Below are 25426 nucleotides of genomic sequence, written 5' to 3' on the forward strand. Positions count from 1 at the left end.
AAGACGTCTGAATAAAGTGTGGATTTTAAGTAATAATAATGCATCAATATTAGTTCATACATTGTAGCAAAAGCACCACACTAATATATAAAATATTAATAATGGGAGAGATCCTGGCTTATGAGAACTCCCTATAGTCCCAATTTTTCTATAAATTTAAAGTTGTTCTAAAAATAAAGTTATTTATTAAAAGGTCACTCACGTGATATGTGAATATATGGTGATTATAAAATATTAAAAAAAAAAAAACATTTTTTGTCTCCCCCAGCATATTTTTTCTTGCGTCCTTCCAGATCTCTCTCCCTAACACTGAGTGTACGTCTGCAAACGTACATAACTCTATTGTTTACAAAACGGTGTTGCAATAATTGCAATAGTAGTCTATTGTTACTTTATCTTAGAGGGTCTTTCCAGGCAGGCGCACCTGGATCTACCGGGTTCTTTCTAAGGATAGCATAGTGTGCGTCATCATTCTTTATTATCTAGCTCCTTACTGAAGCACATTTATGTTTTGCATATTTTTGACTGATGCAAACAAGCTGCTGATCCTCTTTGCATTTCAAGAGCGCATAGAACAGGAGCAAGAAGGACCAAGGAGAGCGGTAGGCGAGGACAGGGCAGGAGCTAGGCGCTGGCCTCTGCCTTGCAGGGCGCGGGGGCGGGAGTGCCTTGAGCAGGCAGGGGCGCGGGTGCTAGTGCGCTGTGCGGGAGCTTACCTTCCAGGAGCCTGGCCGCAGCCCCACAACGGGCCCTGGGGGCCCAGTCAGTCTCTGCGGTCTGTCCAACACACACACACACACACACACGCACACACACACACCCCTCGCTGGACAACATTTTTTTGGACCTGAATAGGCGGGTGAGAGGTGAAATTCAGGCTAAAGATTCCGGAGCAGCCCAGAGAAAACGCCTCCAGGAACAGAGAGGGTCAAAGGGAACAGGAAAAACTCCCCCAGGGTCGCTTATTATCCTTGTCCAGGCACCCGATATGTCGCTGGAAACTGCAAACTCGGGGCATCAGTGCGAAACCCGCAAAGAAGCCAGCACGCCTTTCCAGTTCTCGGGAACCCCTGTCACCTGGCGATCTCAAAGGGCCAGGGAGATTTGTACCGGCAGGGGGCCGGGTGACCAATGCTCGAACGTCCGCGGGCGGCAGCAGAGGCGCGCTTATTTTCTCCCTAGACAAACTCTTTCATCCATGACTGAGCAAGTGTTTCTTTGTTTAAAAATAAACAATCCTTAAGGGTGGATTCCTTCTATCCCTACTACACACTTTTCTGTCTCTCAGAACTCTTCAAGGCCGGGAGGGTGAATAGCAATCCTTTTCATAATTTTCAACCATATAGTCTCAACAAACATGTGTTTAAGCCCTGACGGGCCAGCAAGATGCCAGGGGCTGAGGAGGTGCTGCAGAGGGCCCTGGCCTAGGACCTGGTTCTGCAGGTGGGTGGGCAGGCTCAGTGCTAGGGCACCTGCACAGGGAACATCTGTGAGCAATGCAAAACTTAGTTTCCCAAAGCCTGAGTTCCAGTTTTGATTCTGACATTACAAGCATTACATCCTCCAAGCCTCTGGCTTTCTCATCTATAAAATCTTCGAAATGATCTATAAAAATCTACAAAATTAACCCTGACTTCATTGCTGCTTAGGGCTGATATAAACATCAAATGAGGAAAGGGAAAGTAAATGTCTTGTAAAAGAAATAAAATAAAAATAAACAAAAAGGTGCCGGAGGCATGGCACACACCTGTGATCCCAGGGACTTGGCAGACTGAGGCAGGAGAATCACAAGTTCAAGGTCAACCTTAGCAAGGTAGCCAGACCCTATCTCAAAATAAGAAATAAAAAGGACTGGTTGTGTTACTCAGTGGTAAAGCTCCTCCACCCCCTCACATCCCCACCCCTTTCAATCACCAGTACCAAAATAAAGAAGCAAATAAGATAAACGTCACATGCTGTTGAACTCTGAGTGGTACAGTATTATCATAATCATTCTTACATTGATTCATTCAACAGACAACATTTAAGTACAGCCTACATAACCGTCCCTGTGGTTGATGCCGTATATATAAGGATAAAAGAAATTCCTATATTTTTAACATAGTTCCTAATCTAATGGGGAAACAAATCATTAATGCCACACATAATAGAAGTTTGCTAGGAGAATTCCTGGATGTTGGTGAGAGGATGGGATCCCAAAAGCTTCTGATTGCTATCACCAGGCTTAGCAAAGAAACAGCTTTTAATTTTCATGTTAAGTCTTTTTAAAGTTGTACATTGCTTTAATTTCTACTTTTATCCTTGTAGTTGTCTTCCTTCTCTGGGTTTACTCTGGTGTCCTGGCTTCTAGAGTTGAATGTTAGGATCATGCATTTTCTTTCTTTCATTATTATTATTATTTTTTTTTAGTTGTCAATGAACATTTATTTATTTATTTATTTATTCATTTATTTCTATTGGGTGCTGTGAATCAAACCCAGGTGCCTCACAAATGTTAGGCAAGTGCTGTACCACTGCACTATGACCCCATTCCCAGGATCATGCATTTTCAAATTCCTGTTTTCTAGTAAATTTCTATCACTGTAAATCTTCCTGTAAATCCTACTTTAGCTGCACATCACAAATTTTAATATGCCATGCTTTTATTACCTCTCAGTTATAAATGCTTGGGGTTTTCATTAGGACTTTATCCTTAATTCATGGATTATTTAGAAGTATGTTTTTAACTTTCTGTTTTCAAACTTACAGCTTTGTTTAAAAAAGTAATCATGTTGTCATTGACTTCTCACTTCAATGCTGAAAGATGAGAAAATGTGCTTTTTTATATATAATTGTTGGAATTTCCTTTGTGGCCTAATATGCAGAACTTTTTTGGGTGAGGAGCTGACCCAGTTTTTATGAATGTGGCTTAATCCTTTTTATGTGCAATGTTCTTTATTTCTCATCTGACTTACTAACCAGGTTATTTAGATCTCCCCTCAACACTTCCTTTTCCCCCTTATTCAAACTATCAATTATTTATTTCTGGAAGAATAGTTTAACATTTCCCACTTTTACTGTAGTTTGTCGATTTCTGCTTATAATTTGGTCTGATTTTGCTTTAATTTTGAGAGCAAATTATTAGGCTCATGCAAGGGTGTGTTTTATTCTTTCAAGACTTACCCCATTTTATTATTTTTTCTATTAATATTGACATCCTAAGTTAGTATTTGTCTAGTATATATTTCCCATTTCTCTTTCTTTTTGTTTTTTACTTCTGTTTTTACTGTTTAGGTTTGTCTTTTGGAAATGACATTTCTTATAAGATTTTGAAGTGTCATCTGAGTATCTACTTTTAACCGGTGCATTTAACCTGTTTCTACTGATAATGATCACCAAGATATTTGGACTTCTTTCTGCCCTCTTTGTGATATATAGATATAGATATAGATATAGATATAGATGTAGGTATCTCCATATCCCCCGGACTTATATTCCTCTAGAACACAGTAGTATAACTCTATAAATTGTTACAAATTGAAGTTGGGTTCGATACATAGCTATAGCTCTGATCCCCACAATGCCTGCCCCCATGACCTTCCCCTGATCTGGCAATAAAAAGGACAATTCTCAATCAAAGGAAGGTCTTTTAGGACCTTTTCCAAGGCCCTAATGGATCAGCAAATGGGTCATACTGATAGTTTAGTGTCTTAAATAACATGTGAAATGTACTTTCCCATTCTCTTTCTTTTTTTTAATCTTTTCCTATATTCTGTTTGGACTGTTTGGATTTTCTTTGTTTTAACAGGAAGGTGAGACTAGAATTACAAATGTAGGCATCTACTAGGTACCATTATTCAAAATACTCAAATTTATCATGTCAAAAAAAATGAACTAACCATCTTTCACCCCAGACCCACTTTTCCTCCTGGGTTCTGGATCTTGGTGGGGTACCACTTCAGCCAACCCATTCAGGCCAAGCGTCTGATAGCAATTGGATTCCCCTCTGCTGGAATCACTTTTCAAGACCTGTCAATAAAGATTCATCGGGAAGCTGCAAATCCCCTCCCTTGCACAGATTCCTTACAAGGTGGCTCAATAATGTTTTACCGTGCCATATGTTTTTGTAGAATTTACAAAAGTAAGTTATCATATACTCGAAGAGTCAAGATGACTGAGTCTTTCCTCTTTGATTCCTCTTCATCTCATTTCTCCTTATGCCCCAGGTGTTGGAGTAGCCACAGTCATTTTGGGGATCTGGCTAGGAGTGGGACATGGTGATGTAGTTTGCAGTCACTTCATTGTGTGACTCTGTTCTAATTTAGTCAGCAGAGCCACAGTCAGCATCTCAGTAATGATGTGTTCTAAAGCACCTGTCTTCAGAAATAAGTCAACAGTGGAGGAAATACAAGACTTGACATGTATGGAGCAGAAATTGGTCTATGGAAAACTCATTCAACCATATATGTACAATTTTAAGCATGTAACTCTATTCTCATCCATGCCTATTTAAAATAGAAGTTCTCTCCTATAGGAAATATATTCAATAAAGCAACATGCAAATTTAACACAAAGTATATAAATGAATCTTTTTTGTGTATGTTTTAGGGAATATACTTTATGAGAACTCTTACATAGCAGGTCATAAAATGTACAAATGCTGCAAATAGAAGTATGCTTGCATGAAAGTGGAATGTTCTATGCATCTTTTTAAATATTTTTTTTTTTTTAGTTCTCAATGGACCTTTATTTTATTTATTTATTTTTTTTTATTTTTTTATTTATATGTGGTGCTGAGGATTGAACCCAGGGCCTCACACATACCAGGCAAGTGCTCTACCACTGAGCTACAACCCCAGCCCTGTTCTATGCATCTTGCCATATCTGGTTGCATCTTACCTTATCTGACATCTTTTATTCTGATGAGGTCTGCAAGTGCTAGATACACACATTAAGAAAAGATTAAATTTTATGATAACTTGATTTGAGGTACATCTACAGGGATAACATAAAATTTAATCCACCTTTACAATAAGAACATCCATGACAAATTGGATAATACTTGTGTCTATTCAAGAAAGATTAAGATGAGACACTGCACAGGAAAACTTAAAATATCCTCTAATCTTGCAGCTTATACATGAGGCTGAATAGGAATATTTCTGATTTTGTCAGTAGTCACAAAAATTCAGATTGTTACCAATTATATTCGTCATTTGCGGTTAACGTAGATAACTTTTTATAAAAACTTGTTATATAAAAACATATGACCATCCTGGAAGAAGACTGCAGACTCTTTCTATTCTATCTACAGAAAACAACATTAGAACGTCCTCCTAGTCTACAGATTTACTTCCTATGTATTTGTTGAATCTAACCCCTCTTCTCCATCCCTAACGCATTACTGTCCTAGTCCTTTGGCCCTTGTGGTATGTAACTGGGACCTCTGTAGGAACTTTCTAATTGATCTTCCAGGCTCCAAGCTCACTCCCCTCAAGTCTATCACCCAGGATAGACAAGATGCATATCTAACATGGTCACTTTCTTAAAACCACTGTGGACTCTACAGGATAAAGTTCAGCCCCTGAGCATGACACATGACTGTTCTTGTCCTATCTCCCTCTCTGCAGCATACACCTATGCCTCTCACCAAATGTCAAATTGCTCGTATTCCCTTCCTTCTGGACCTATTTCCTCCCTTCTGGACCATGTCCTGTCTCCACACTTTGCTCTTGTATCTCCCCCTCTGCGGTGGGTTTTCTCTCCTCTTTTCATTTTGGCTGCACTGACTCATGGCCCAAGATTCTGCCTAATTTTCATCTCTTCTAGAAACTTTCTAACTTCCTTTTTCATGATAATGGACTGAACATATGCTATCATATCTCTTCCCTGCCTCAAACTCCAAAAATGATGGGGAAGGAAAAAATAGTGTTTTCAAATGGATTACAGGGTATGTTCAGAGAATCAGAAACCCTGAGGAAGTTATAAGAGACTGAAAGCATACAGGAACAGATTTTTTTTTTCTTTTTCTTTTTCTTTTGGGGTGCTGCGGATTGAACCCAGGGCCTTGTGCTTGCAAGGCAAGCACTCTACCAACTGAGCTATCTCCCCAGCCCAGATTTAACACTGCAGCCAGCACTGGCCAAGAAGACTGTGTGTGTGTGTATATGTACATACATATATATAATATTATACATGTAATATGTCACATGTATTATATATAATATGTTATATAATTATGTGTGTGATTATATAATGTATAGATATATACTAATTAAAGATATTCTATATATTCTTGTATTTATATTCTACAATATGTACTATAAAAGTGGGAACACATCAGGGCACTCCACATTCAGAGGGGAACTACAAATGTGCTTTCCCACTCCATTAGGCATTGCACAGACCACCTGTCAATCAGTTCCAAGGGTTGGGGTCTGTACTGTGAAGAACCCTAGAAATGGTATAGCCCGGCACCTTGCCATACAGAGGAGAACAGAAGGCTACGCCTCTTCTTGGATGAAAATCACCTGGTTTCTATATCATGAACCAGGAGTGGTCCTAATGGACAACAAACACTGCTGTCTAACAGCCTCTGGAAATAGGGGCTATCAATTCTAGATCTAAAATATATGTGTGTGTGTGCTGGAGGTTGAACCCTGGGCCTCACACATACTAAGCATGCACTCTACCACTGAGCTTCCCCCAACTTAAGGGGAATTTAGAGCAAACAGTTATAAACTGTAAATACATCACTTTGTGAGTTACTTTGCATGGACATTTCACAACTAGTTTAACTAGCAGGCTTGTTGCTCAAAATTAGACATGTTGCAGATTTCTTGGGCAGGGGATATAAAAAGGCTAGATGGTTACACAGCAGCTCTTTTCCCAGGCTAATTTCTATTGCCATTGCACCTTCTAGTGTGGAACTGTGGGTCTTTGATCACCCATTCATTGCATTGCTAAAAAAGTCTCAAAGTTCCTCCTGAAAAGAATCTGGGCTCTGCCTGCAGGGGCACCCTTGACACGTTCAGAGGGCATGTGACTCAGCCTTCTCTTCAGGAAAATGTTCTTGCTGGGACTTGAGTTTCCATAAGAGGATCTAATAGAAGCCTCCGCTCAGTTTATTAAAAAGGCAGATGGCTCATATCTCTTCATTGGCAATGGAAAGCACCAGCATTCCAAGTAAAATCTCAGCCTCAGAGCCTCACTTTGCTTTTTAAAAGCTCTGTAACAGAGAAATGCTATTTATAGATAAGTACTCATAAACTATGTATTCTATGCAATCCCTCGACATGTATTCTTCAACCAGAGCCAGAGCCACACTGTTTGGAATTTCCACCTCCCAAACTGTAAGCTAAATAAACCTCTTCTCTTTATAAAGCACCCAGCCTCTGCATTTCATTATAGTAACAGAAAATGGACTAACACAGAAGTGTAGGGTAATGACATGGCCCATCTTGTCTTATGCCCTTCTCCCTCACCAGCTTTCTATCTTTATTAATTATACATGGATGGTATCAGTGGAAACAGCAGGAACTATTGGTAAGTCAAATGTCATATGCTTTCCATTGTTTCCCTATGGTCCCCAGGTCTCTATACTTCCCACTCCAGAGTTCTCTTATGTTATGTGAACCAGGGAAGCAGGACACTGGAGACATTAAAAGTATAGACTCTGGAGTCAGAGGGCCAATTTTCAAATCCTGGCTTCACCACTCATTAGCTGAGTAGCCTTGGGTAAAGCATTCAGTCTCTTCTCTGTAAAATAGGAACAAAAAAACACTGCTTGCCAAACATGGTTGTTATGGGAAACACATTATGTAACTACTATGAGTCATTTAACACAGAGCTTGACGCAGCAAGAGATGTTTGTTATGAACAAACATCACAGTGGTTCAGAGTTTGGTCTTTGAGGACTGGGGATGTAGCTCAGGGGTGGAGTACCTGCCAAGCAGTGTGAAGCCCGGGTTCCATCCCCAGAATCTCCAAAGAGAGAAAGACAGAGAGAGGATCTGGTCCTCAAAATTGAATTACTTGGCTTCTCGCCCTTCGGGGGGGTCAGCTGTGAAAATGGGAAAATTTCTAACTTCCTTAGTCCTCAACTTTTGTTTTCATGTGCAAAATGGGGTTCATAGAACGCTTCGTACTCATGCCACACTGCTTGATCTGAAGAGCGTGTCCCACAAATGACGGCTCTATTTGTTATTTTGCAGCTACAGCAAGAGATAAGAGAACTTAAGTTACACAAGCCAGAGGAAAGGCTGAGGGCTGATCTCCAAGTCGACCAACACTTTGTGGTAGAAAAAACTGATCTCCATCTACAACTTGTGGTAGTAACATAGCTACTTAGAGTTCTCATTTTCTAGGCACGAGGCAATGAACTGAGAGTTTTTATATTTTTGTTTGGGTCTGATATTTGTTTTGGAACTAGATATGCAGAAATCTTAATATTTGAGGGCAATGAGTGCTTTATCAGTTCAGGTCCAAACAAGAGACAGAAACCACATGGTAATTAGTTATACAATGGAAGTTTAATAAAGACATCATTACACTATGATTAAATAGTAAATGTGCTATAAAGAGAACCCAGTAGGGCTACTCTCCCTACAACTTAGGAGGGGTACCCCAGGAAGGACAATCTTGCAAGGGGCCCCCCCTCCCAAGGGGATCAGATGTTTTTGGAGCCTCCTTGGTGGCTGAGAAATTTGGTGAAATGCTTAGACCAGAGCTGGTCTGAAATAATGGGGCAAGCAGAAAACAAACTTTGAGGGCACATATGAGCCATAAGCAGAGGGTGGGTGTCTGAGTACGTGGAAAGAGTTGGGCCTTCAGCAAGGACAGGAAGTATGAAGCATGCAGGGGCTGTGCTGGGAGGATCCTAAGGAGGTGATGACCAGGCCAGGCTGGGAAGGCCCAGGAGAATCACTGAATATTCTCCTACCACCCACCAAAACCAGCAAGAGAAGCCCCTCATCTCAAGCTGTTCTCACAGCACCTTCTATTTGAGAGTTCCATACTGGGTTCACTTGCAAGGAGAGAAGCACATGGGAATTCTGCTCATGATTGCAGAGCAGGTATTGATGGTGCTACAGGATAAGCATCCTCCAAAGGCCCATGTGTTAAAGGCTTGGTCTCCAGGATGGGCTACTGGAAAGTGGTGGCACCTCAAGGAGGTAGGGCCTTATAGGAAGTCTTTAAGTCTTGGAGGGCATGCCCTTAAAGGGGGTTGTGGGACCCCAGTCTCTTCTTCTTCCCCTCTTTTGAGTCCTGGATCATAGGTGAGCGTTTGTTCCATCATAACCCTCCTGCCATGATGTGCTGCCTCACCAGAGGCCCAAAGAAGGCAGTGGGGCCACTTGATCATGGACTGGAACTTCCAAAAACTGTTAGCTAAATAAACATTTTCTTTTATAAGCTGATTGCCACAGATATCTCCCTATAGCAATGGAAAACTAATACAGTGAATGAATTTGGAGCGGAGAAGGAAGAATTTAATTACTAGCATAGACACCTTGGGGGCACTTGAAGACAGCTGTGTGGATCCACATAATCAGGCATGTGCACTTACCTATAATTATCCACCCTACTCTGGTAGATCCTACTCCTAGGGCCTTTGGAGACTCTAGGTGAAGAATGCCTGGAGAACAGTTATCTAAGGAAGGCCTCTCCGGTACTGGGCAGCCTCTAGAAGGCTCCAGAAAGCTCTGGAACTCTAGGGGGAGGTGTGTTGTAACACAAAATAGCTATGAGAATTCTGAACTCTGTTCCAGTTATACAGGGTGACATTTCTTCCTCCTCTTCCATTCCCTTCCAGATTACTCTTGCGCCCCGGGGGAGCCCCTGAAGACTCTCCAGCAGGGTTAGGCCTTTTTTCTTTCTTTCTTTCTTTTTTTTTTTTTTTTTTTTTTTTTTTATTTCTCCTAACATAGGCATTACACTATGAACAGGGTTCCTGGGTCATTACACAGACTCACAGGCCATCATTTTGCCCTCCCAACTAGGCAAAGCTTGAGCTCCTTGTTGATGGAGGTAAATACCAGCCTCCATGTTTCCACTGTGTTTTGCACCATAAGCACCTGCTGGTGGCCCTGCAGGAAGTCAGTTCTCAGATGCTGAAAACCAACTCGTCCCTCCCCGGTCCTCTCTATGGGGCTGGATGCTGGCAGTAGTCAGAGATCCCTGCAAAATGCCGCTGATTCCATGAGGTGCAAGACACGTGTGCGATGCACGAGTGAGACTCTACCTCCACCCCACAGCTGCCAGCGAGGAAGGGGGCCCAGGAGCTGGGTGTGTTTTGACTGATCCTGCCCTCCCCTGGTACATCATCTTTGGAAGAGTGAGGCCGGTCCCGGGAGCTCCGCATATCCTGGCAAGGAGGCTGCTTTCCTCCGCTCCACTCACACCTCTCCATCACTGTCTGTCTTGAGGACATCAGGACCCATGTCATCAGACCCTTTATCCCTGTTCGCATCAGTCACTCCAGGAAGCTCAGAGCCCTTGGTTATCGCTTATCTCCCAGGCTTGAGTTCCCACGTAGCCCTGTGTGACTCTCTCAGCTCCTCCCCGTCTCCATTTCCCCCTTACCCCATAACATCATCCCACACTTAATATGGTTGTCCTGCATGTTTGTTAATCTCCCACGACTGGGGGTGGATCTTGTCTCTCTGGTTAACCACTATGCTCCTGGCATCTCTGACACTCACTAAAGGAATAACTGAGCAAACAAAAGCAATTTTAATGTCCTCTGTTCTCTAGGTTTGGTCTGCACTACAGCATGGTTAGCCTCATTACTACCTTCAGGTCTAAAGCTGGACATTGTGAAACACACCTGTAAGTCCAGTGACTCAGGAGGCTGAGGCAAGAGGATCTCAAGTTTAGGGTCAGTATCAGTAACTTAGCAAGATCCTGTCTCAAAATAAAAAATAAAAAGGGCTGGAGATATAACTTAACAGTAGGGGCCCCCATGTTCAATCTCTAGTACCAAAGAAAAAGAGAAAGAACAGACCTCCAAAAAACTACCTTCAGGCCTAAACAAGGCCTACACCCCACGCATTCTCCTCTACTGGGCTTATCCCAACCATCCAGAAGATCTAAGCCTTGGCTTTGGAGTCATGGACTTGAGTTCAAATCCTGGCTCGGCCACTGTGAAGTTTTTAACTCCTCTGAGCCTCAGTTGTTTTTTTGTTTTGTTTTGTTTTTTTGTTTTTGTTTTTGTAAAATTAGAAGTGTGCCTAACTCCTGAATTTATCGCCTGGTAGTTCAAGGGAAGTCGTGTGTAAAGGACTCCACATAGCTATACAGATGGCTATACAGATACAACGGAGTAGGGGGAGAAGAGCAGATAGGCTTTCCCCATACACCACTTCCTATTGGTTGGTAAGGGATGCCCAAATCATTGTGATGCAATGGATTCTGGGAAGGTCCTGAGCTCAAGGGGAAAGAATTCTACTTGATTATAATGTCTGTCGTGGACACAGTTGAAGCAAGGGGGAGATAAAAGAAAATGGAAGACCCAGACCATGTATTTGCACATCCGATCTGGAATTTCCACCACTGTGCCTTTTCATTTACACATCTTGACTGTTTTTAAGGGTGAGGGCTCTAATCTTTCCAGGAACTCTTCTCTGACCTCATAGTTCTTCCCACACCTACTCCTTTAAAATGATACCATCTGCTCCTCAGAGCTTCAACACTGTTCTAGGCTATCCTTTATCATCCTCAAGACGACATTTTGGATTAAAAAAAAAAAAATTCAGGTCTCTTTGCTGCACATACAGGCTAAGAGTGCCTTCAGGCTAGATTTTACTTTTGAGAACTAACTAACATGGTAATGCAGAAAGTTCATTGGAATAAAATCAGAAAATCTGATCTTGCTCTGCAAACTTGAGCACATCTCCCTCTCCCTGAGCCTGAGTCATTCTAACTGAAAGGGAGACAGTCCATGTCCACTATGTTACAGGCTTTTGAGAACTGGCATTTCATAAGGTTCTTTAGAGGTAAAAAGTGTCACTTACTGAATTTCCATGTACCTCCTCCCCACCTTGTCCAAAACTGGAGCGTCTGCAGATATTCAGTTAGGATGTTTCTCAGCAAAGAAAGAGGATGAGGATTCCAATGGGGGCAGTGGGCGCAGGAGGCTCAGCCTGCAAGCAGAACTGGAAGGACAAAAAAGCGAACTCGACTTGCTTCCTCTAAGATTGCCGTGGTTGAGAGCTGGGCACGAGGAAAGCTAAATGCTGTCCTCTGCTGGTCACCTGCTGCGTTGTGGCGTTAATGAGGTCATCCTTTGGAAAGTTCTTGTTTAAACTCCAGGAAAGGGACTGGAGGGAGGAAGTGGCTTTGACTGAGCATCTGCTGTTTACAAGGGACTGTCTTCAAGGGTGCTGTGAATACAGAGTGAAGTAGCCCTGGAAGGTGCTGATAAGGAGAGCACAGATTCCAAGAGCCAGGTCTGCCTCTTTATAACTGCATGCCTTAAGCACATTCTTTGATCTCTCTGAATGTCAGCTTCTTACTTCTCTGAACATCAGTTTTCTAAATCCGGTGGGTGGAGGGGACCTCCAGGCATCCTAAGGGAAGGACCTAGAAGATGAAGAGGATGCTGGCAAGAGGACCCTGAGAGAGAAGGAAGAGGAAGTCCTAAGCAAAGAGGAGTGCTTCAACAGAAGGCCCTGGAAACCCTGACAGGGATCTCCTTCTCTTGCCCCCTTATGAGTGAAACTGAGGATTGGGTTCCAGATCTGTAAGCAACTATCCTCCTTTGATCACTGCTCAGGGGAAGGAATAGGAAAACTTCTTTAAGGAAGAATGAAATAAAACCTGTGTGGTCTCCACCAACTTTCGGAAACACCACCATATCATTACCTTGAAGTACTCCATGACTATAATTTGTTTACCCATGCTACTATTGATAGACATTTGGATTTTCCCAAATGTGTTTCCAGCTTTTTCTCCTGCCTTGGACATTCCTGTGCATGCATTTTTGTCTACTGTATCCCTGGGGGTGGAGCTGTTGTTTGTAGAGCATGTGCATGTTCAACCTTAGGGACCACCGCAATTGTGCTGGGGAAGTGGCTCAGTGGTAGAGTGTTTGCTTCACAGGCATGAGGCCCTGGGATCCATCCTCAACACTGCAAAAACCAAATGAAACAAAATAAAACAGAATAAAATAAAATATCACAATCTGTTGATCAGCTAAGTTACAACAATTTAGATTCACATAAAAATGTGTACATTTCTATTATTCAGTACAAACACTTGATACCGTTCTAAAAGTTTTGCTCATTTAGTGGGGTGAATGGTGTTGTACTGAGTTTACATTTACTCTTCCCCAATTAACAATGAACAGCTCAGCTCTTCATTATTCACAATGTGGAAACAGTGTCCAGACCCTTGTTGATATTTTGTTTCTTCTTTGAAAATGTTTGTTTCTTTTGTCTGTTTTTCCACTAATATGTAAGAAGTTAGAAATGCATTCTAGATCCAATTCTTTCATCATTTGTGTATATTGTAATTTTTCACCCCATCTGTAGCTTGCCTTTTCACTTTCTTACACAGATGCTCCACCACATATGTTGGGGTTACATCAGACAGGCTAATTTGGATGTAACCCCAACTTAGGTAGAAAACATTGTGAGTCAAAAAAGCATTTAGACCAGGTGCAGTGGTGCATGCCTATAATCCCAGCAGCTCGGGAGGCTGAGGCAGGATCGTGAGTTCAAAGCCAGCTTCAGCAACTTCAAGGTACTAAGCAACTCAGTGAGACCCTGTCTCTAAATAAAATACAAAATAGGGCTGGGGATGTGGCTCAGTGGTTGAGTACCCCAGGATTCAATTCCTGGTACAAAAAGAAAAAAAAAAAAAAAAAAAGCATTTAATACATCTAACCTACTGAATATCATAGCAGCTTAACTTAGCCTACCTTAAATGTGCCCAGAGTACTTTCCTAGACTCCAGTTGGGCAAAATCATCTAACACAAAGCCTACTTTATAATAATGTGTTGAATATCTCATGTAATTTTTTTGAATACCTGTGTCTAAGAATTGCCAGCAACACATGGTACCATAGAGTGTTGTCATTTCTCCTTGTGATCATGTGACAGGGAGCTGTACCTCATTGACTGTGCCCAGCATCATACCAGCAGATAACAAACCCAGGAGAAGATCAAGATTCAAAATTGAGGGCTGGGGAGATTGCTCAGTCAGTAGAGTGCTTGCCTTGCAAGCACAAGACCCTGGGTTCGATCCCCAGCACCACAAAAAATAAATAAATAAATAAATTTTAAAAATTAAATGTTTTGGGGCTGGGAATATAGCTCAGTCAGTAAAGTGCTTGCCTTGCAAGCACAAGGTCGTGGGTTAGATTCCCAACACCAAAACAAAACAAAACAAAACAAAACAAAATTGAAGTGCAGCTTCTACTGAGTGTGCATTGCTTTCCCATCATCAAAAAGCCCAAGTATTTTAAGTAGGGGATCATCTGTAGTGTCATTCAAAGAGCAGAATTGTTTTTTCAGTACAGGGGATTGAATTCAGGGGTCCTCTGCCATAGAGCTTCTCCCCAGCCCTTTGTATTTTTATTTTGAAACAGGATCTTGCTAAGTTTCTGAGGTTGGCCTCAAACGTACAATCCTCCTGCCTCAGTCTCCCAAATTGCTGAGATTACAGGCATGTGTGTTGCACCTGGTAAGAACACAAAATTAATTATAATGGAGTGGTGGTAGCCCGAATTCTAAGATGACTTTTGTGACTCTTGCCTTTGTACAATGCCTCTCTCACCCCTGAGTATAGACAGAAACTTCAAATATGACAAGATATCACTTCTGGGATTATGTGGCACTAGGAACTTTGCAATGTAATTAGGATTACTAACAGTTTCATCTAGCTGGGTCTGATCCCCATGACCCCATCCCTTCTGTTCAGGGTCTTGCGGTCAGAGAGAGAGAATGTTAGATTTTCAAAGCATGAGAAATATTTGGCATGCATTGCTGGCTTTGAAGACAGAGGGGACTATATGACAATGCAGATGTCTCTAGGTAGGTGACAGGTGCTGATGACAACCAACAAGGACTAGGGACCTCCACCTCCTAACCACAAGGAGCTGAACCTTCCACAACCATGTGAGTTTGGAAGAGAACCAGGGTCCAGATGAGAACACGGCCCTGCCAGCACCCTAATTAAGCCTGAGACCCTGGGCAAAGCACACAGCCACTCCATGCTTGGGGTCTGCTTTTGGGCCCCTGGGCTAACAAATGGCTGTTGTTCATCTGTGTGGCAGTTTGTTGTGCAGCACAGGAAAAGCAAATACAGTAGTTCCATTTGTCATCATTTTCCTGTATTTATTTCACTTTCTAAGTTCAAAAATAAATCATTCTCTATTCTGAGGTCATGAAGGGATTCTCTGCTAAAAGTTTTTCTTCCTTGCATTTAGATTTTAAGCTTCCTAAAATTGATTCCCCACCCCCCAAATGAGAGGTAGAGATCTGATTCACGATAATTTATCCTGGGACTATTTATTAAATAACTCTTAACTTCTTCACGAATCTGCAATGGCAATTCAGTCATGCACCACCATTTCATATTACAGAGGATCTGTGTCATGATTAGGATCTTGAATGTCTCCAAAAGGCCCATGTTGAAGGCTTGGTTGCCAGTCTGTGTCTCCGTTGGGCAGTCATGGAGCCTTTAAGAGGTGGGACATACTGGAAGGTAGTGAGGTCACTGGGGAATGCCCTTGAAGGACACACTGGAACCCCATCTCCTTCCTCCCCATCTCTTTGCTTCACTGTGTACTTCCCAGCAGGAAGTTCTGCCTCACCACAGGCCCAAGGCATCAGACCAACTAACCATAGACTGAAACCAAAATAAACCTTTCTTCCTCACAAGTTCAGTATCTCGGGTATTTGTTACAGCAACGGACTAACATGATCTGTTTCTGGCCTCTTTATTTTATGATGTGTGTAATTTATCCATCATTGTTTAATTGTACTGTAGCTACTATCTTACTTACTTTATACTTATCGTCTAGATGTCTGATAAAGTAACTTACCTGTCTTGTTCTCCAAGGATGTCAGTTTTTATTTCTTCTAAATAAGATTTAAAATAGATTACCAAATTTTATAAGAGAACCCATTAGGATTTATTTTAATGGTAGTATTATACCTATAAATCAGTTGGGGAATGGAATCTTTAAAATATGGAATATTCCAATCTAGGAATGTGGCCCATATCTCCTTTACATAAGTCTTCTTTAATATCCTTCATAAAGACTTAACTTTTTTCCACGTGGACAACTTTTATTAAATTTATTTTAAGTACTTCATTCACTATTCTTTATTTTCCATCCTTTTTTTTTTTCTCTCTGAGCTTCAATTTCAGTGTTTTCTACTGACCTGATCTTCAATTTCTAATTTACTATTGGATAGAAAATTGAATTCTTAATTTGTTAGTTTTCTCAATTCTATAATTTTTATTCTTTTAAAAACTGTCCAGGTTTTTGGTGAATTTCTTCATATTTTCGTCTGTCTTTTTGACAATTAACTGTGGTTAATTTAAAATTTGTGCTTGATAGCTTCAAAACCTGGATAATCTGTAAGTCTGTTGCTATTTTTTCTCCCTTGGTTTTTTATCATTTGGCCCTGTATCTTGGCACTTCTGGTTATTTTTAACAGAACAGCAGACTCGGTGTATGCAAATTATAGAGGCTATGGATGGTGTTATCATCTACATGAAAGGACAGAATTTTTTTCCTGTCATTCAGTGGGAGTGTGGGCCTATCAGCTTGTTCTCATCAGTGAAAAGATTCAAGACTGGGTTCAGGCTTTGCAAAGTCGTCTACTTTTTTTTTTTTTTTTTTTCTTTTTTTCCCCACAGTGCAATCCTTTTAGAGTCTCAGATGAAAGTGTGGAGTATTTTTCAGGATGTCTCCTTTTAGATAGATTATGAACTTCAATTTTTGTTTTTCCGTTGTGAGATTGTCAAAATGTCTGCCTATCTCTTTGTCCTCTTAGCAGCCCCTACTTAGTCTTCCATCCTTTCATCCCATGTGAACAGAGTTATGCTGCTTAGAGGCTAGCAAATGCTTGGGGGAAAAGTTCATGCAGAATATCAGACTCTTCTTGATGGTCCTCTTTCCTCCAGTGCTTACTACCATGGTAACAGTGAACTCCAGTTTTAATTTCTTCAGTTCAGTGAGACTTCTTTAAAGCTGAATCCAATATTTTTCTGCTTGGCCTCTATGCCCAGGGCTGAAATTTGGCAAATATTCCAAGGAGAAAACGTAGCAGCAAATTCTGGTATCACCTCAAGATTTTTCCCTGCATGATCTCCAATTCCCTAGTCTTTCAGTTGTTAAGATCACCAAGCTCTGTATGAGATCACCCTCCTGACACTGTGGTTCAGAATGTGCCTCCCAATGGAAAACCCAGGTTGATTGCAAAGCCATCTCTTTTGGCTATATTCTTTCAGGGAGCATGGTTCTGTCGCTTCTTGCCCACTGTTTGCCATATATTTTGCCAGTTTTCTAACTCTTTATGTCATGGAGGTCTGACCCCTTTTATTCAGTTACAGCAAAAGCAGAATTCACCCAATTCACTAATCTGAGTTTAGTTTTCATTTTGACTTTTCAAAATTGAAGTTCAATATTCTTATATTCTTAAAAAGTCAATCAGATCTACAACATTTATGAAAAGGACTTCTCTTGTTTTCTCCTCACCAAAGGTAACTCTTAAGGTATTTCTTCCTGTAATTCCTTCAGCATCTTTAAAGAACTTGTTTTTACTGCTATATCAGGAAGATTCGGGGACTCTCTTTATCCCACCCTTTCATAAGCACACTTCCCTTTCTCCTGTTCTCCCAATTTATTGACATCATAATGTTGTTCCAGGTCCACATTCCACAATGACTCTAAATGCTACTCACAGCTGAGTTCCGAAGTGCATAATAATTGCTTTATTTATTTTTAACATTTGAAAAACTGCCTTGGAGTAAATCATTTTTTGTATTCATTAGCCACATTTTGTATGTGCTTAGTATTTTTAATTCAAGTCTACTAAGAGCTTTTATCTCCACATAAAGGATGCACATATTTAACAGTCCTGGAGCTATCTCTGGCCCACTCCACTCTGAACTGGTTCCTGCAGGCTCACTGCATCGTTTCTATGCTGGAATTTTCTTTTGCCATCATTCTGAGCATTCTCATTGCCAGTGTTTTCCTAGGATCTCATAACTTTTTCTTTCTTGGTTTACTCCCTTTTTATTCTGAAGTACATCCTCCAATAGTTTCTTGAGAAAGAATGCTTGGGAGGTAAATTTTTAAGTCTTTATGTGGATAAATATCTCTGCTCTCATACTTGAGTGATATTTTGACTGGATCTTTTGAGCTTTGAAGTCATCCCAACATGATATATTAGGTTACAGTGACTTCATTAAAAGTTCCATATTATTTTGTTTCTTGATTATTTTGTATCTTTCTAATTTTAATATTCTTTCCTGGAAGTTTCATTTAATTCCTGGAACTTTGGAACATCACAAGGATGGGTTATATGAGAATTGTTTTTTGTCCATTTTACAAGGTACTTCATGAATTCTTTTGATCTGGAAGCTCATGTCTGTCAGTTCTGGGATGATTGTTTATGAAATTATTTACCTTAATTTTTTTTCTCTGACCTTTTTTTTTTTTTCCTTGTTATTTCTTTCTGGAATTCCTATTAATCAAATGTTGTACCTACTGACTCACCTTCTAATTTCCTCATCTTTTCTCTCCTATTTTCTTTCTTTTCCTCCTCATACTAGTTTCCAAAAGACTTCTACAGCTTTATATTGTTTCTATGGAAGTTTCATTGCTTCTAACTTTTAAAAATTCATTGGCTCTTTTCTGCCTATGACTATTTCTTTTAGTTTTTTTTAAAACAATCTGCTTATTTCATGTATACAATCTTCTTTTACTTTCCTAAATGCATCAGTGATCTAGTTTTAAGGATTTTCCCTACACAGATTGTGCTTGTCTTTCGCAAGATGCTTTCAAGGTGCATTTTTTTGTTATTATTTATTTTCTCATCTATTCATTACCTCCATTGTTCATATTAGATGCTTTCTGGCAACTTCGGGAAATCCTCGGCTATGTAGTGGCACACTGAAACAATTATTGGAAGATCTGTAGGCAGGAATAAGCATGTCAACTGGTGGGGTTCTCTGTAGGGTGTTTGGGTGGGGACCATCAATCTGAATTCCTATACATCTTTTGGAGTGTGAGAGCTAACATTTTTTCCTAGACTGGAATCCACTAGTTCTGTGCTTTGGATGTGGAGTTGGAACAATAAGTATGAGACCAGAATCCTAGAACAGAAGATGAGTGGGGTCTGTGGTCTGAGGGGACAGGAGCCTCAATAGTCTATATTTAATATTCCATGTTCAACCCAGCACTTAATGCCACCCATTGAGTGCCTGGTGTCCCTGAGGACAGAGGGTTCGACATTTTCACTGTGTAAACTTCCAATATTTTGCTAATGTAGAAGAGGGATACGCCTGGAGGTAGGGGATATCTAGGACTGTTTCTTATTTTATTCATATTCCCAGTCAGTATTCCTGACTTTAGCTGCACACTCTACCCAGTTTGCAGTAGAACAACAGCTAAACCAGCATAATAAACAAAAACACCAGCAACACCAACAACAACATAAACGAAACATAGATCAGCTTAAATGAAATAGAAAATTCTTTCATGTTCTTACATAAAACTTCCCCATGGTGAGTCATCCAGGTTGGTGAGTCTTTGCTCCACACAGTCATTCAGGAAACCAAGGGTCTTCTCTCTTGTTGTTCTGCTACCCCTAAAGCATGGTCCTCATCTACACCATCAAAGCAGGGACAGAGGTGCCTGTGTGTTCTGGTTCTGAAAAGGATAAATATCATAGAGGAGCAGTCACATGATGCATTAATTTCCTGACCCAGAAACAGTGTATATTACCTGATGTGCATTTGGTTACTTAGTCACATAGCCTCAGCTAGACGTAAGGGAAGACGTGAAATACAGCATCCAGCTGAGCAATAACATGCCTAACTACAATTGCATTTCTCAGAATTGCATTACATAGAAAGAAGAGATAGATTTTGTTACTCGCCTAGCCCTCTCGGCCACACCCTCCTTGGTGCCTCCAATTCCTGACCCTTCCAGGATTCTGCTATATGACTGAGCCCGTTGACTTCTTCTTCCCCGAGAAAGCACTTCACGTTCTTTCTCCTGACTGTTATATCAGTTGCCACACATCTTTATTTCCAGCCTCCAGAATCTTGCAGGCATGTCTTCTCTGCTATTGCCTCTTCCTTGATCTCTTGGGCCTGGGTCCTTTTTATGGCTTTTTGAGCAAATTAATCGTATGAGGGAAGGAGTAGAAGATACTCATAGGTTCACTCTTCTATGTTTTACAAGATTTAAGTTACACCTTTATGTATTTCTTTAGGTTCCTTTAATTTCTACTATGTCTTGGGGTATACAATTTCCCCTGCATTGGATATTTTTCATCTGTCTTCCACATTTATACTCTTCTCACCAACCTTTTAAATTGTTCACTCCAAGTGCATCTCTTGGTTTGTGATAAGAAAAAATTCTCCACCTATGTTTGTGTTTTCCAGGGTTGATTCTTTTGCTGCTGCAGGGTGTCATTCATTTCTGGAAGTTTTTCTCCTGCACTCTTTTTAAGATCTCTGACAGCTCATGTCTTATCTTCTCTTCTGTTTGTCCAGGTCTTCCCTGAGCTCTTAAGGATATGCTCAAAAATTTTGCATAATACAGACATTTGCTTTATTTACCAATATGCTGATTGATTTGAACCAATTTTCATTTTCTGTGTAGGGATATTTTTTGAGCATTCATCTACTGAATATTCTGACATTTTCTTATATTTATGGAGTATCTTTTTATAGCTGCTGTGGTCTTCTTTGATTACTACTTATCTGTGAATGAGATGAGTTGTTCTTCAACTAGATATTTGTAAGAAGGAGGAGGAGAGGAGGGCTGTGTTCCAGAATAGTGGGAACCTTCCCTATGACACAGGGCTGTGTCTGAGCTATTTTGGCCTTTCCTCTTTCCAGGCCAACAGAGTTTGTCAGTTGCAGGGCTGTTCACATTGCACAATCTTTCTTCTCTGCCCTGCTTCACTGACAGAGGACTTCATGCAAATATGGCTTATGTGTATATATAGTCCCTCATTTAGTTCCACCAACTAAACTTCCCCTTAGCATAAAATCAGGTACTTAGAAGGTTCTTCCATCCCTGGATTTATATCCTTTTTTTTATGCCCTTAGAAGGAGAAGTGTTCGGGATGTTAGCAATCAATGATCCAAAACCGAGTTTTAAAAAACAATTCCACTCACAATAGCACCAAAGAGAAGATGATATTTAAGGTGACGCTGAATAGCTGGAAAGACCCCGTGCACACAGTCTGGAAGCCTCGATGCCATTGAGATGCCTGTGCTCCTCAACATGATCTGCAGATGCAATGCAATCACTATCACAAGCTCACCCACCTCTTTTTCAGGAATTGACAAGCGTATCCTAAAATTCGTATGGAAACTCAAGGGACCCAAATAGCCAAAACAGTCTTGAGAAAGAACAAAGCACTTCCAAATTTCAAAACTGACTACAAAGCAACGGTAATCAAGACAATATGAGACTGATATAACGACAGACATGAGACAATGGAACAGAATTGAGAGTCTAAAAATAAACCCTTACATTTGTGGTCAATTGATTTTTGAAAAGGGTGCCAAAAAAATTCAGTGGGAAAAAAAATTGTCTTTTCAAGAAATGATGTTGGTATGACTATTGAGCCACATGCAGAGTGGATTTGGGTGCCCTCCTCGCACCATATAGGACACTAACTCAAGCTAGATCTTAGACCCAAGTGCGAGAGTTAAAAACCATAGAACACTTAGAAGAAAACATAGGAGTAAATCTTTGTGACCTTGGGTTAGACAAAGTCTTTTTTTAGATATGACCACAATCAACAAAGTAAAGATAGACAAGTTGTACTTAATAAAAATTAAAAATTTTGTGCCATTGAGAATGTGAAGCAACCCACAGAATGAGAGAAAACTTTTGCAAATCATTAAAGGGACTTGCATCCACAATATTTAAAGGACACTTAGAACTGAATGATGAAAGCACAAATAATCCTATCTAAAAATCGGTAAAGGATCTGAAGACACATTTCTCCAAATGATATACAACTAACCAACAATTACATAAAAAGATGTTCAACCGCACTAGCCATTAGGAAAATGCAAACCCAAATCACAGTGAGATACCACCTCTCTACCAGTAGAATGATTGTAATAAAGACGACATATGTTTGGTGAGAATATGGAGAAACTAGAACCCTCTTACATTGCTAGTGAGAATGTAAGAAAGAGAGTTTGGTGGGGCCTCAAAAAAATTAAACATTGAGTTACCATTTGACTCAGTAATTTAATTTGTAGGTACTGACCCAAAAGAAATGAACACACATGTCCACTCAAAAACAGATGTTCATAGCATTGTTATTCATAATAACCCCAAAGTACAAACAACTCAAATATCCATCCACTAATTAGTGAAATGTGATCATTCCTTACAATGGAATATTATTCAGCAATAAGCAGAAATGAAATACTGATATCTGTCAACACACCGATAAACTTCAAAAACCTCATGTTAAGAAGAAGAAGGCATTTACAAAAGACCATATATTATACTCCATTTTCACAACATATCCTGATCAGGTAAATATAGAGAGACAGAAAGTTAATTACTGGCTACCTCAGGCTGAAGGGGATTCAGCAGAAACAAAGAGTAATTGCTGAAGGGTACAGGGTTTCTTTTTAAGGGCAGTGACATTGTTCTAAAATTGTAGAGATTTACTCTGTAAATACACAGAAACATTTAATTGTGCATTTAAATAGTACATACATTGTCTCTCAATTGAGCTGTTTTTGCCTGTTTGTTTGTTTTTGGTACTTGGGATTGAATCCAGAGGTGCTTAACCAGGGAGCCACATCCCCAGTTCTTTATATTTTTTATTTGAAACAGGGTCCCACTAAGTTGCTTAGAGCCTTACTCAGTTGCTGAGACTGGCTTTGAACTTGCAATTTTCCTGCCTCAACCTCCTGAGTTGCTGGGATTACAGTGTAGAATTTCAAAAATTTGGATGGAGGGACCACATAACACTACAGTGTCTTAGACTCATTCATTGACTCATTCATTTTCTTCTTGGCAGGAACTACATCTTCATCTCTTTTCTTTTGTTGAAACCATGACATATTTCAAAAGTCTTGGTGTCTTCTAGAACTCTTCTGTGCTAGAAGCATGTGTTCTCTCGTTGGATGAAGGGAGTGATGTGGTCATAATTGTTGTGCAGATTGGAAGAGAGCTTGAATTTCTTGACACTTAGAAAACAGTGACCTCCTGCTTCTTCCCTCCCTGGAGGTAGAGACAAAATGGCTGTCAGGTGGATAGCTCATAGGGATCAGCTCTCAGGCAGTTGGAACCCATCCAGCTCTATGGAGTGACAGGGAGGTCCTGGAGAGCCCGTCCAGATGCAGCTGGCCTGTGCTTTACAGGTGTGTGGGTTCCTATGTGGCACACGTGCTGGGTGAGGGTGGTGGGTGAACAGGACATGTGTCTGGGATGTGCGTGTGCGTGGTGGGTATGTTCACTTGAAGTGCGTGTCTGTGTGTGTGTGTGTGTGTGTGTGTGTGTGTGTGTGTGTGTGTGATGTGTGCTTAGGGATCCTTCTGAGTCCCGCGTGGGGGCTCACGTGAGCGAAGCGTGGAGGTGTGCAGAACAGTGTGTGTGAGGTGTATGAACGTGCGTGACTGTGGGGAAGGCAGGTCTGGGCTGGAGGGGACGTCCGTATCTCCAGTAGCACATGTGGCCTGCGCTCCTCCAGGAAGACCACGGCACCTTCCCCAGCTGTGGCTCACAGTGCCCTGTGACCCTCCCTGGCATCACTTCCTAGTAAGATCAGCAAGCCCAGCGGGGGCCTCTCAGTGTATCAACCTGGTGCCTTTTGTTTTAGACGAGGCCAGGATGCTTGGCTTAGACCTGGACTTCACATTGTCTGGTGGAAACTGCCCACTGCTTCTCGGCCACACCAGCCTCCCTGAGCTCTGGCAGGACTTCTGCCCGCACAAGAGCCTCCTCACACTGGGGGTGGACAGCCATCTCTCAGCTGGCCCAGACAGAGGAGTTACACCAACTACTTCTCTTCTCCTTCCTAGAAAAGGCGATGCTAGCACCTGACGCTGGTGCTTGACATCAGTACCCAGGTGGGGGAGCTCTGGTGCCAGCCCGCCTGTCATCCTCTCACAGACACCTGCAATGCCACCTTTCCCTCCTCATCACTCTCCTGACCCCTGCACTTCCGTTTTCTTTTCAGTCGTCCTCATCACCTCCTAACCTTCTCTGTGGTTTATGCCTCTGCGGATTTTACACTGGTGTCCCCTTGCTAGACTGGAAGCTCCCTGATGGCAGCTTTGTCTTGTTTTCCCAAGTGCCTAGAAAAGTGTGTGACCTATAGAAGAAGATTTAAAAAAAAAATGTGTGCACAAGGAGGGAAGGACCTCGCAGCAGCCCTCTTCTGGGCTGGAGCCAGCGGTCCAGGAGTGTGGATGCTGTTCTCCCACTGCCTGCCTGGGACAGCCACGGTCAGAGGACAGCCTCTGGTGGCTGAGGTTGGGAGGTCCTGTCAGCTTGCCATGGTCCAACCTGATGGGAAGGCACAGCTGTGGGAGGGAGGGAAAGAGGGAGGAAGAAAGTGCTCTGTCTGTGGGGACAGAGATGCTGGCCAGGGGTGGACTTTTTAGTCTGGCAAAGCAAGGGCAGATTAGTGCAGGTCAGATGCTGTTCTCTCCTCAGGGCTGGAGCTACAGCTTAGCTGAGAGCCAGCATTTGGTTCAAGGGTGTTACTGGCTAAAGGGGCCTGAAGCCAGGCCCAGGGGAGGTTGAGGTCAACAATCATCCTTCCAGAAGAACAAGACTGCTGGCTCTACCCTGCTGGGAGGCCAGGGGCCCAAGAGTTGGTGTGTTCATCTTCCCTACTTTGGGGCTTTATAACCTACCAGCACTTTCACAGGTGTGGCCTGAGTTGGGCCTCATGACCACCATTGGGGAGTCAAGTGTGCATTTGACAGGTGAGGAGAAGGTGAAGCATCTCTCAGGAACACTGGGCCCCGGGGCTGGCTCCTCCATCCTGTTTGATGGAAGGAGCTGATACGCCGGTCAGTTTCCCATGGAATGAATGGGCAACTGGCCTTCCAATCAGGTAGGGTAGCTCTCCAGGCCTGCAGCAGGCCCTATGCTGACACCAGGAATGCAGAGCAAACCCCATGCTGGGACCCAGAGTAAGGGTTGATCCCCAGCTCTGCTGGAAATTAGGCAAGACACTGCTGTCCCTGGGACCCCTAGACAAGC

General features: G+C 41.7%; 1 long non-coding RNA gene across 1 annotated transcript; it reads left to right on the forward strand.

Moving 5' to 3' along the window:
* The first annotated feature begins 429 nt into the window (after window positions 1-429).
* LOC306658802 lies at window positions 430-14160 on the forward strand. Its single transcript, XR_013763151.1, has 4 exons — window positions 430-602; window positions 8193-8276; window positions 9794-10858; window positions 14082-14160. It is a non-coding gene; the product is annotated as an uncharacterized lncRNA (long non-coding RNA).
* Window positions 14161-25426: the final 11266 nt, after the last annotated feature.

The sequence above is a fragment of the Sciurus vulgaris genome (genome assembly GCF_902686455.1).
Source record: "Sciurus vulgaris genome assembly, chromosome: 4".
Classification (NCBI taxonomy): domain Eukaryota; kingdom Metazoa; phylum Chordata; class Mammalia; order Rodentia; family Sciuridae; genus Sciurus; species Sciurus vulgaris.